This window comes from Rattus norvegicus, chromosome 1, assembly GCF_036323735.1.
Source record: "Rattus norvegicus strain BN/NHsdMcwi chromosome 1, GRCr8, whole genome shotgun sequence".
Taxonomy (NCBI): domain Eukaryota; kingdom Metazoa; phylum Chordata; class Mammalia; order Rodentia; family Muridae; genus Rattus; species Rattus norvegicus.
In genome coordinates, this window is record NC_086019.1 from 131,604,354 (window position 1) to 131,616,490 (window position 12,137).

Sequence of the window (12,137 nt, forward strand, 5' to 3'; positions counted from 1 at the left end):
TTTCCTTTCTGCTTCTGATGTGCTGAGGTGCTCGTGTGTCCACTGAGATGATTCTATGATTTTTTTTTCTCTTATAGCTTACTAGTGTGGCACATTGCATCCATACGTTCATTCCCCATATATGGACCCATTTTTACATTTCTAGAAGAGGTGCTATTTTGGTGATAGAAAAGCTGAAAATTTCCAGAAGTTCCTAGAATTAACTTTTCTAACATATGTTTTGTTATATATATATATATATATATATATATATACACATATATATACACATATATATATATTTAAGTTTATGTTATGAAATTAATATTTTTCTGTGTTAAGCCCTGGATTAGGTACTGGGGCTATTCTCTGCTCTGTGGATGGCCAATCTTTTCAGTACACACTCTGACCAACAGTGGTTTTCCCTTGGGGCCGAGTGCTCTGCCCAGCAGGTACAGGATGAGATACAGGATCCAAGACCTCTGTTAACCTTGCTCTCTGTTTTCAGTGGTCAGTTCTCAGGCCGCCTCTTGGGTGCTGCTGGATACACATGAGGTAGGAGCCGCAGGAACCACTGCACGGATAAACCGGGCTTCCATCAAACTGTACAGTCGATAACACACGGCTCTGTTTGGTTCGTTTAAGAAGATTTGGAAAATTCTGGTGTTACTTGGGTAGGGCTCACATACTTTGGCCACAGTAGGCAGAGTTAAAGACCAATTAGAACAATATGTATTTGGCAAAACAAATATTTCAAAACTCTGCCGGGACCATTGTTGAAATAATGACAATATATTTCTTCTTATGAATTTTTTTTCTGAAAAAATATCTAAATTTAATACAGTTACATATGTGAAGGAGGAAAAGACACACTCTGAAGAAGAACTCAACCCGGAATGCAAGTAAGAAGTTGCAGATGCAAACTGTACAAGAATTAGGTGCACATACAGAATATTGGATTTCATCTCCAGTCAAGGTGGTTTTTAACCTGCAAATACATCTGAGAGGAAATAACAACTTTGGATACCTGAGATGAAGTAATTGGATTTTCCAATTCCTCCTCTCACCTAATTGGATGTGCAAATGATCTGTCTGCACAATGAACCTGTGCCCGTGGCTCTTCTCTCCTGCATTCACATGGCGGAAATGTGTGCATGTGCATGAATTTGCACCAAATCACATGAGATTTCCTTTCCTGCAGTGAGCTCTCAGGAGCCCTCAGAAAACACACACACACACACACACACACACACACACACACACACACACACACACACACACAGAGCGCTTCTTAATTGGACTGCTTATTACAACATTCTCATGTCCTTTCCTGGTACTTTTATTTGACCCAACGTAAAAGCCGGGGACAGAGATAAGGTGGTGCCTATTAAACAGATGGCGTCCCAGGAGCATTAGCTGTGCATTGATGTAGGGGTTGTGGTCAGCAGAGGCAATGTTATTATGTATAACTATAATATTTGCCTGTGTGTTTCTCACACCTAGCCTTTCGGATGTTGTTGATTTCCTCTAAGCTCCCATCCCCCACCCACCACACAGCGAGGCTGCTAAGTACAGGCTGGACTCTGATCCTATGGGGGAAAACTCTGTGTCCCAGAATCCTTTTTAGAGATTTGCATATCAATGAATATCACTCCAGACTTCCATATGAGCTTAGCTACACTACTGGGGAAATCTGAGTTAATGGTCTATGCTCCCTCTTTACCGCATTAAATGCTGGCTGTGCTGAGGTCTAACCGAGTCTGCAGCGCAGCGGTTCTGGAAGCCCACGGGGATATTTCAGAGACGAAGGTGATTTCTCTATGAGCCTTAGAAGATGGTCTAGTCCTGGCCTAGAGAAAAAGGGATAAGGAGACTGCAGGCTGGGGGTGGGGTGGGGGGTGGTAAGGTGAGAGAGTTAAGTTTGTGAGTGCAGGAGGCATGCTGGGAAAGAACATGGCGGAAGGATGGGAAGCAGAGGAGCATGGGAAAGAGGCCAGACACGTGATGACTTTATTTAATGTGCTTCCTCGTTGCCCCTGCTGCAAATTCTAATTCTGTGACTGTTTACCCTTGTTCGCTGGTGATCTGGGGAGCTGTTTCATTGGCTGCTTTCTTTACAGAAAGTTAGTGGGAGGTCAATCTCTCCAGAAATAAATGTACCTAAACCCGGGGCGTGTTTTCATACATTAGGGTAGATTCTTCCCTCCTTCTATCCCTTCAGCCTGAAGTCTCCTTATCCCCTTTTCTCTAAGCCAGGACTAGACCATCTTCTAAGGCTCCTATAGAAATCACCTTCATCTCTGAAATATCCCCGTGGGCTTCCAGAACCGCTGCGCTGCAGACTCGGTTAGACCTCAGCACTGCCAGCATTTAATGCAGTAAAGAGGGAGCATAGACCATAGTTCCAAAGAACCTTTGAAACTTTATCACGATGGGAATTTTATAGGAAACTAATAAAGAAATAAGTGCTCAGGTGACCCTAGGGTTTGCTGAAGACTCAGAACTCAGATCCTCCCGGTGCCAGTTTTCGTGTGCATGCCTGAAAGGACACTCAATAATAATGGTGTCGCACCACGAGCAGGTCACTAAGAGGCTTCACTCTGGAGGAAAGGACAGCAGGTTTTCATTTGGAATTGTATTACTTTACTTTTCTACTCAAAGACTAAGAATGCATACGATGTAGACTCACGATGATAAGACTATCTGTGAATTCGCGGTTTGCCTGGCTCGTCATAGCACACAGAGTATGAACTATAATGTAGAAGTATTGGTTTACGAAAGGCACGGAGTTCCCGGGACTGAGGGAATACGGAAGAGGAATGCGCATCTATTGAACATCTCTTATATTCTTGGTGCTGTAGCGACTTCCTGTTCATGATCTCATTCAATATTTACTGCGACCATGTGGGGACTATTATTCTCCCTTGTTTCTGGTTATAGAAGTTGACAGCCACGGTGTCTGACTTTATGCTGAACAATAATAAAAAATCCACTATTATGTGTGTACCGTGTCACAGTAAACCGAATGACAGTGTAATTCACTCCCTGCCCCGAGTCATCCCACATGAACCTTGAACTATAACGAGTAAAGCCACATGCGCATTGAGGGAAGGATACTGTCTTATTTACCACTGACCCCCTAAATCCTAGCTTCGGTCCAGTCATCCCATGGTTGGAAATAATGGGTGGATATCTGAGAGGAAGCGTGGGGCCAGGGAGGGGAAAGAGTTAGAGAGAGCGAGGAAAGGGAAGAATGGAAGAGAAGAGGAGGAAAGGGGGGATGGAAACGAGCACGGTTGCACCCCAGACTGCAGCCTAGAGATGGCTACTGCGAATGAGCACAAGGCGTGGGGAAATGTCTCTTGCTGGACGGTGGGACTAAAGCCAGAAGATGCCCTCCTGCATCTATAAGTCAAGAAGAGGATGCCCAGATTTCTGCTCCTAGATGAGACTGAGTAACATGGACCAGACTTATCTTCTTCCTGGAAACAACTAAAAACAGCAAACCCCAACTAGATTAAAGTATAATTAAGGTTAGAGTATAACCTAGGAATTAGGTTTTCTCTTTATCTTCTGGTGCTGAAGTAAGCAGTTAAGGGAGAATTCAACCACTGAGCTACATCTTTAGACAAGAGTATGATTTTCAAGACTTTAGGAATTCAGTGACACTGGTCCTTGAATGGGGGAGAACGAATTAGAGGAATCATGTAATTATTCCAGCCAAGGGCCTGCAGGGACATTGCAAAGAGAGGAGATCTCGGTAGTTTTATGTGTTTGAAGAGATGGCAGAAAAGGTGAGTAACTAAAGCTTGTATAGTAGAATAATAAAAAGGAGATGTGATATATATATATATGTATATATATATACATATACACACACATATATATACATATACATATGTATATATATATATATATATATATGTATGTATGAGAGAGTGCCCAAGTGTATTGTGGACCTGCATAAGTACTGTTTGAACTTTCAGTTGAGGTCCATCAATATTTTTAAGTGAGCTAAGGCATTGGCTTCAGAGCAATCGCAGCTCTTCACAGAGCCAAGGAAAGTTTTCATTATTCCTAGCTAGAGTGGAAAGCTTCAAACTTCAAATGGCATAGGGCATAATATTCAACAGTATTTTGTGTTAATTGTAGGGCCAGAGCAGTGTTTAAGAATATTTATTTAAAGATCAAAGCATGGGCTAGAAAGATAGATGGCTTAGTGACCATGTTCATTGGTGCTTCCCCAAAAGACCTGGGTTCAAACCCAAGCACCCATACGGTTGTTTACAACAGCCTGTAACTTCAGTCCAGGGGAATCTAACATTCTTTTCTGGTTTTCAAGGACACCAGGCTTGTAAGTGGTGCACGGATAGACACGCAGGCAAAACACCCATGTGTATAAAATCAGTGAAACAAAACCCCAAACATATCTAGCACCCACAACAGCTAGGTTTATAAGGTTTGAAATACTCTAAAAATAGCAATCATAAAAATAAACTGAGAAATATGATTTATAAATAAGTCAGAAATCATCCACATCAGAGGCAGAAATACCACAAGTACTAGACCGAGTTGTTTGCAATTATCTTTATATTTAAACATGTGATAAGCTGAGAGAAAGAACAGTCATAATCAGTTAGAACCTAAAATAAACAAAAACTACAATGTATGAGATAAAAAACACACTGGGTAGAGTATGTACCAATTAAACAGTAGAGAAGAAAAACTGGCGAATTTGAAGATACAACCACAGTAGCCATGACGATACAGCAGCAGTAACTGTGATGCAGCTAGAGAAACCATGAAGAGATGGTCAGAGTGACTGTCCCAGAAGAATACACAGAGAAAAAAAAGACTGAGATTAATTAACTCAGGACAATGTCAATGGGCACCATATACATCTGATTAGAGAAAAGGAAGGCAGGAGGGCAGCGTCGTTGCAAGAAACAATGGCCTTGATTCTTCCCAAATTATATCAGTACCATGGTTATCAAACTGTGAAAGACTATGGATAAAGAGGAAATTCTAAAAGTGTCTATGAAAAACAGATGTGCTAGGTCTAGAGAAACAAAAATAAAGATGAGTAGATTTTCATTAGATATACTGCAAATCAGAAGACAGTGAAGACATTTTTCATTCTTGAAGATCATATTTTAATTACAATGTTTCTCCTTTCCCTTCCTTCTACACCCTACCATATACCCCTCCCTGCTCTCCTTCACATTCATGGCCTCTGTTTCCAGTGATTTTTCCTGCATGTATATATGTATCTGTATATACATACATATTCATTTATAAAAACCTGTGGCTACTCTTAACTGTTGAGAACCATTGGTGGTGCAAAATGAGGCTATAAGCCTTGAGACATATATATTCCTAAGTATAACATGTGGCATTCATATAATGTTACATGTATGTATGTTTTCAGGGCTGATTGTTTGGCCCTGGACCACCAATTGGTGTGTTCTTCCCTAGGGAAGACACCTCTCTCCTGCTTCCAGCTTTACTAAGTCACCTATAGTTCTTTGAGTAGGGTTGCGGCCTTGTTGGTTCTTTTCCTTGATGTCCCCCTTGTTCAGCTCATATTTGCTCAGTCATGTTGGTGACTTTACAGGTAAAGCTTCTGATGTTACTAGGAGACACAATTTAAGAACATTCCAGCCCTCTGTCTATACAATGTTTCCAGCCCTCTTCTGCAACTTTCCCTGAGCCTTAGATGTGGGAGTGTTTTGTAGATGTACCCACTGGGAGTGGGTTCCACACCTCTGCACATTGATTAGTTGTGGCTTTCTACATTAGTCTCTGTCTGTTGCAAAACCTTTCATTGGTAAGGGGTGAAGACTACACTTATCTGTGGGTATAAGGATAATCATTTATAGACTCTTATGGATTATACTGGTTTAGTAAATCAGTGGTTTTAGATTCTGCTCCAGTAACCATAATTCCACTCCTACTGGATCGTTATCTAGGTGTACCACAGTGGTCATGGTCTCCCTCTTGTTCAGTAGGTCTTAAGTCTAGTTACAGAGCAGTTGTTTACCACCAAGTAGTTGTTTTAGGATTGAGATAGTCTAAAGTATGTTCAACCTGGCAAGACGTTGATTTAGAAGATGAAGACTGCTTATGGGCAGAGTTACCCGGGCAGTAGTTAGCAAAGGTCACCACATGGAGAAGGGGCAGGGATTGGTTGATATGCTCAGTGGCACGTGAACAATAGAATTGATCAGACCTGGACAAGGCATACCTCAACTCTGGTCACCCATCCATGAAGCTTGACATGGAAACCAGACAGCACTGGTGCTGGTTTGGCATCTGAAGGGCCCCCCCAGTTCACTCATGTCTCCAGTCAAACAGATGGCAGCTTTGGAAAGAGGGTTACATCACCTCTTGAGAAATAGGGAAGACAGAAATATCTCTGCCCACTTGTTGATGGCTGTTACCGTATGAAGTGAGGCAGCACCGGGCGAACAGGTGCCGAGAGGAAGTCCCTAAACTCTTTTCTTTGATCGGATTTTTCATACATTTTGATCACAATCTTTTTTTCTCCCAACTCTTCCCACATCCTCTCTACTTCTGTATTTGTCCAGCTTCATTCTCTCCCTTTATCTTTTCAAAAAGTCCACAAAAATGAAAATCAAAACAAACAAAAAATCCACTAAGACAAAATAGATGGCCAAACCAAACTAAAGCAAAGTGAACCAAAGCAAAAGCCTCCCCCTGAGAAAAACCCCATGGAGTTAGTTCTGTGTTGCCCAACTACTCCTGGGCATGAGGCTTGTCCTGGACTCTGATTGTTATACCCAATAACACTCCATTGGAGAAAACCAACTTTCCCTTTGCCAGTGGGTAACAATTGTAAATAGTTTCTTGGTTAAGGGTAGGACAGCTATGTCTATTTTCTTCTCTCAGTTCTGGGACACCCTCTGGCTTTAACTTCTACAAGTCATGTGTATGCTGCCATAGTCTCTGTGAGTTCTTATGTGCATCAGTCCTGTTGGGTGTGGAAGACGGTTTCCTTGGATTCAAACATCACCTCTGGCATGTGGGTCTTCCCATTATTTTGGAAGTTAGTCACTTACTGTTATCTTATACATGATTTCCCCATAGAGTCAAATGCAAAGTTCCTTCGAAGTGCAGACGCTTCCTGGAGAACTGATACTTTGCAGTGGTTGGCCTCTCTTCTCTGTTGATGAGAAACAAGAATCTTGAAGGGATGAGTCATAAGCCTGAGGCAACAGTGTAGGGACACGGCCCAATCCAGGATTCAGAGTCAGCCAGTCTAAGTCAAGTAAGCTAGGACCTATTCCCTTGGCATCTGTAGTAAGTTCAGATTTCAGAGTCGATGGAAGAAGAGACAGAAGCATGAGAGGCAGCCACACACAGTCTTGGAAGTGGGCTAGGTTTGTGTGAGAAGGGATGTTTCCGCCAGCATGAGATCTTACAGAGACTGTGTGGAGCTGCTTGTCTGGGTGACATGTCTTAGCAATGAATGAGAAGCCTATGAGGTGGTATAGAGAGCTCTGAAGAGCAAACAGCAGCAGATTGGAGTCTTATAGGGACAGGGATTATTTTAGAGGTTAGCAGATGACAAGAGCAGGTATACAAAATATTGCCTAGATACTAAACAGGACATGTTTACTTGGGTTGTTAAGAGCTTATGTATCTGTAGACTTAAGTGTAAACATATTTGGGTTTTATTCGCAGCATGTAAATCCATTGGAGGTGTAAGGATTTCAGGTTGAGACTGGCGGTGTAGGTCATTAGTAGAGCACTCATTTGGCGTGCCTGAGTCTCCAGGCTCAATCCCTAGCCTCACACAATCAATTAAAAGAAAATTCAAGTTTGAGCTTTGAACTATTGGTTTTAAACTGTTGCAGAGAAATAATTAAAAATCCTTGCCTGTGCCATTTATATAATACTGTCCAATTTCATAAGGATAAGGTGACTATTTGTGGTTCTATTTCTCTGGGATGATCTCTTTGTCCTATCTGCCTCCTTAAGAATGTTCTAGCGTACATGCACATGCACGCACACATGCACACACACACACACACACACACACACACACACACAGACACAGAATGCTCTAGAACAATACACTACTCTGTTCGAATATCTCAAAGAGCATATCTTATGTTTGATTTTTTTGCATTGGGGTTAATTTACCTAAAAGATTGTATTTATGTTTTTGAAATTGTTGAGAAAAGAGTCCCTTTCCTTTTAACTTTTAAAATTCATACAGGGTCAGTGTGATACTGATTAGAGAAGCATGAAAAGAGAGCTGCTGCCTGGCTGCTGGTGTCCCCAGACTTCCTCTCATACCTTCATAGCTGCACAGGAAGCCCTAATAATTGCTTCCCCTCACTCATGGGTCTGGTCCAAGATCCTTGTGGATGCTTGAAACCCCAGCATTCAGCTCTACATATAACATCTGTGCTGTACTACAACCCCATAGTGATGTTTTGACCTACACTGGACCTCATATGTGTCAACAACCTTGTGCAATTACATCATTTGGTCATGTCATAGACAGGATCCTACTTTTCTTCTGTTGTATAATAACAAGTCATCTAAAGACACATCTCAAAACATGTCATTGTTGTTAAGTGAAATAAGGCTGAACTGTCTTCTTTTGACATACACATGTGCACATGTGGGTGCGCGCGCATGTGTGTGTGCATGTGCACACACCACACAAATATGATAGTGTTTAATTTACTAGTTTGGTCCCCAATATATTAATAATAATGATTAATAAAGTAAAACAATTGCATTTTGATATGTATTTTTGCTGTCTATTAAAAACATAATTACATAATTTCTCACTTTTCCTTCATCCTCAACCCCTTCCATGGACCCTGCCTTTGCTCCCTCTCAAATTCGAGGCATCCCTTTCTTTAATTGTTCCTGTTGCATGTATGAACACAACCTGACAAGACCCTCAAACGTGTTGCCTGTTGTGTGTGACGTCAGGGCTGAACACTTGGATAGGGGCACCACTATCCCATTCGGACTTATTCCATGACAGTCTGTGGCTCTGGTGAGCTTATGCTATCTTCTACATGCTGGGCGCCTAAGAAGAACACTTGGGTCTGAGCTGCCTCACCTCTCTTGGGGAGCTGTGCTATTTTATCCATTTTGAAAATAGAAGCCTGAGAGCTAATCAGTGGCAGAACAGTGACACAAAATAGAGGTTCCTGATTTTAACTGAAATCCTCTGTTTTGGTCATTTAGTTTTCACCCCACAAATGGACATGCATTTGACCCCATACAAATGTGCTATGACCTCCATGCCAGGTGAAGCATCCTAAGGTTAAGCTAGAGCAGCCAAGTGACTTGCTTGAAGTCTAGAATCAGAATGTCCATCTCTCTGAGCCCAGTGCCTTTCCTTGCTGTATTTCCACACTCTAAATCAGAGTAAGTCTTAGAGTAAGATATGGTCTTGAATGAAGCCCTGAGGACACTTTGTGACTTTCACTGTGCAACTTGTCTTTGGAATGTAGAGGCACCCCAGTTCTGGTTACAAGTGACCCTGAATGCAGCACTGGGTCCAGAATGTTCCTTGGGGCCCTAGGGTAGGGACATAGGAGACCCTGAGACAGTCTAGCTAAGTCCCTTTAAAATACAGTTCTATGTCTGCCCCTGTTGCCTGGAGACAGCTGGAGGAAGTCTTGCACCTCACTGCTTCTCTTTTCTGTCTTAAAGCCCAGAGCCATATGCTGGGTAGTGTTGAAGGCTCTCAACCTTCAACTGCTTAGGGACTTGTCACTTTATTTGCTGATATCCCCATCAACGTGGAGTAAATCACCTATGCATGTCAAATAGACATCCTTAAGAACAAACTATCTAGCTTCTTTTAATGACCCCAATTGCGTGAGCTCAATGTGGGCGATTTCTTCCAGAGCCACAATATCATTCTATGAGTGTGACACCATTTCAATGAGTCCCAACGATGAGAGATTTATATTTTAAGCCAATCACCCATACAATTAGGGAAAAAACCACCAAGGTGTCAGGTATCCCCATATAAAACATCAGCAAGTCAGATTAAACGTCTAAAAGTGCTTCAAAAAATTGTTCCCATGTCACTAAGAAGCAGAGAGCGGAACTGCGGAGCATTTACAAAGCAGGAGCTGACACCAGGCATATTTGAACACCGTGAGATATGGTATCACCAGGGACAGAGTGTGAGTTTAGTTAATAATGAATGACATAGCCCATAAAATACCATTACACAGTGTTCAGGGCCCAAGAATGATGACATAATTATTAGGAGACTGGGAGATTAAGATACGATTTTTAAAAACATGACAGGGGAGGGTGTAATTGGGGAGACAAAATACACAGGAAGTTTGTAATTTACATGTCAAAATACCTTTTTCATGTTTTGATTGGATTAGACGCTGCCTTTCCACTCCATTTATCCTGACTTCAATTAGAGGCAGCCGAAATGACATCCCACGTTCATATTCTTGACACCCGCTGCTCACGGGCACTTTCTAATTCTAACCGACAGGAAGGGGGAAAGGGAAACTCCGTTTTGCCTCTGTCATGCACTTTTTACTTAACCCCTAATTTGCTTCTAAATGAGCCTGTCACTGAGGTTTGCAGGGCTGTGTACACAGGCTGCCATGCCTGGTCCGGGTGGAAGCCATAACACTGTTGCAGGTTCATAGGGGACCTAGGGATTCCTGAGCAGGAGACACACGGATTTCTTCAGAAATGGGGGTGGGGGTGGGGTAGGGTGTAGGGGGACACTCGCTGAAAAGCCATGTCAGCATCCTGTACATATGGTGTGTGGCTATCTTGTAGAGAATCCTCCAAGTTGAGTTTGTGGGGAAGCAAGCATGTTCTGTCATCATTCGCTTTAAAGTGCTAAAGTGACTGGATACCAGGTCTCTGTTGAAATACCATTTCTGGAGAAGCCTATGAGCGGTGCTCCAGTCAGTAGGCTGAATAGGAAATGTCTACTTTCACTGATGTGCATGGGCAGTACCTGATCTGTTGAGAGGCCAAGTAGAAAAAAAAAAAAAAGCAGAGGTAGGTGAATTCATATCCCCTGTTTGAGTTGGGACACCCAGTTCCTCCTGTCCTCAGGCATGGGTTGGAGTTCCTGGTTCCCAAGCTTTAGGGCTCTGATTGACTTTTACCAAAGGTTTACCTCAGTCTCTACCTTATATGTGATCCATTGTGGCATTTCTAGTCTTCTTAATCATGACCAGTTCCCTCATGTCTCTCTCTGGTCATATGTACCTCTGGGTCTGTCTCTCTGAAGAATCTTAAGACATATCCTCCTTTACTTGCTGAGGGTGGTTCCTTTCCTACTGGATTTCACTTGGAGGCAGGCTGAGTGCCTTGGTGGAGCTAAGCCATAAGGCTTTCGTTTTACCTTGGATTCCTGCTGCCTCCCTCTCCCAGACGAAGTGGTCTATGGCCTGTCTGAAAACCATTAGTGAAATATTCAGACTTTTTTTTTGTGCTGCTATGAGTCTTATATCTAACAACATGAAGGCACTAAGTACCCAGCTGGCAATGATCATTACATGCAAGGCATAAAGATATTATTATAGTCTCATTTGTTTGATGGAAGAGTCTCTGCTATGCTTTTTATCATCTTGATATTTTTCTTCACATCAGATGCAACGAGACTGCTAAAACTAGGCACATTTCTGAATATATATTGGGGAGGAGTCTCCTATGGAGACCGTGTGTGTTCTGAGTAACTGGTAACTATGTACCCACCTCCCATTTCTGGGGTGTACAGTTACTTTTTTGAAGAGTAAAGCTTCACTTAACCCTCAGGGCAAGTAAGTGCCAGCCAGATGATAAGAGTGCCTGGTTCTCCCTCCAGGTTGTCTGCATGCTTTCTCTCAGGAGCCTTGCTAACTGATTGGTGGCCACAGCTTTCAGCTCCATGCTATTCACTCGGATTGTTGAGTGGCTAGCTTTGTGAAGCTCTTAAGATGACAAAAGCACGTGGATCTTTAATAAGAGAAGCTAGTCAGTGTACTAGGAAGACCACAGAGCGAGGAAGTTGGCTCTCCTGGTGGCTGGCCCTCTTTTGCCATTTGCTAACTGTGTTGCTTTGGGCTAGACACATTCCTCTATGAGTCTAAACAGAAATTGAGGCAGCAGTAGGACGTACTGTAAACTGTATA